Source organism: Microtus ochrogaster, chromosome 7 (genome assembly GCF_000317375.1).
Source record: "Microtus ochrogaster isolate Prairie Vole_2 chromosome 7, MicOch1.0, whole genome shotgun sequence".
Lineage (NCBI taxonomy): Eukaryota > Metazoa > Chordata > Mammalia > Rodentia > Cricetidae > Microtus > Microtus ochrogaster.
Window position 1 is genome coordinate 43287103 of NC_022014.1, and position 1898 is coordinate 43289000.

The window sequence follows — 1898 nt, forward strand, 5'->3', positions numbered from 1 at the left end:
CCAGCCTGGTCTACAGAGCTAGTTCCAGGACAGGCTCCAAAGCCGCAGAGAAACCCTGTCTCGAAAAAACAAAAAAAAAATATATAATCTCTCCCAGGGGAAGTTTCTTCACCTAGTCGAACACAGGCCTTTACTCCCGGGAACTGGGTAGCCAGAACTGAGGCTCCTTATCACTCTGAGCAGAGGTGTCAGGCAGTGAAGGCAAGGGGTCAGGAGCACAAGCCATCCTCAGCTACACAGAGAGTCTGAGGCTAGCTTGAGCTGCACATGATCATGGCATCAGCTGCCTACCAACCAAGTCTTAGGCCTTTGTGGTCCCTTAGGGCCCCAGGGCTTCTTCTCTCCAAGCCTTCTGGTAGTTGTTTTTGACCACTAGATGGCAGTGTGTTTTGGATTTGGTCTCGAAGGACACAACTAAGGACCCCAGCTGAATGCACTGATCTCAGAGCATTTGAAGGGGCAAAGATCCCTCTGTGGAGCCCCTAGCCCTAAGAGGCACCACTATCTCAAGTCTTAGTGTTTCCAATGGACTAGGCAGCCTAGACCAGCTCACCTCAAAAGGGAGCCATCCCAAGCTTGATGTCGTATCTTCCTCCATTCTCCTCATCATCTGAGACAGAGTTTCTACTAAACCTGAACTAGATAAACTCCAGCTAGAGTGTCTAGCCAGTGAGCCAACAATCCATCCCCTTTGCCAACCCTAAGTCTTTGATTTGGTTTGCATTTTTCTTTTTTCTTTTTTTTTTTTTGAAACAGGGTGTTGCTATGAAGATGGTCTCAAACATCCCCAGTTGCTATTATTGAAGATTGTGTGCGTGCACACATGTGCGAGTGCATCTGTCTGTCTGTCTGTCTGTGTATATGTGCCGTGAGTGCGGGTTACCTTGGAAGCCAGAGGCATTGGATCTGCTGAAGCTGGAGTTACAGGCAGTTGTGAGCCACCTCACAATGTGGGTGCTAGGAATAGAACTCAAGTTCTTTGAAACAGAAATTTGATCACTGAGCCATCTCTCCAGCCCCTGTTTATTTTGTTTTTGAGATATGGTCAAGGAACACACTAAGTAGTCGGGATGGCCCTGAATTTCTGAACCTCCACCTCTGCCTCTCAGGTGCTAGGATGGCAAATACATAGCACCATGCCCAGTTTATGCAATACTGGGGATCAAACCCAGAGCTTTGGGTATGCCAACCTAACCCCAGCCCCAGTCCAGTTTCTAATTTTTCAGACTGCTCACAGTTGCCATCAAGTGTCCCCAAGGGCGTAGGGAGAACTCGTGTAGAATAGACCCTCCTGAGGTTGAAGAGCTGGCTCACTGCTCTTGCAGAGATCCTGAGTTCGGTTTCCAGCAACCAACCATGTGGGGGCTCACAACTGTCTCTAGTGGGATCTGATGCCCTCTTCCACCATAAAGATGTACACGCAGATATACATAAATAAATCTTAAAAAATAACAGACCCTTCCCATCTGATGTCCCCACAGCATGCAAGGCAAAGCAGCTTGACTTGTTTTGTTGGTCTCGCCCACCTAAGCAGGGCCTTGCACAGTGAGCAAGCACTCTGTCACCTGCTTCCCCAGCCCTGTTTGTGCATGTGTCTGTATCTTCTATGTATGTTGGCCGAGACTGCTTGTTCATTTCCTAGCTGCTCAGACCCTAATAATCACACAGAAACTATATTAATTACAACACTGTGTGGCCAATAACTTAGACTTCTTATTAACTAGCTCTTATAGCTTAAAATAACCCATTTCTATTATTCTGTGTATCACCACAAGTCTGTGGCCTACTGATAAGGTTCTGGTTGCCAACTGGTATCTTTCTCCTTCGGCAGCTACATGGCTTCTCCCTGACTCTGGCCTTTTTTTTTTTTTTTTTTTTTGGTTTTTCGAGACAGGTTT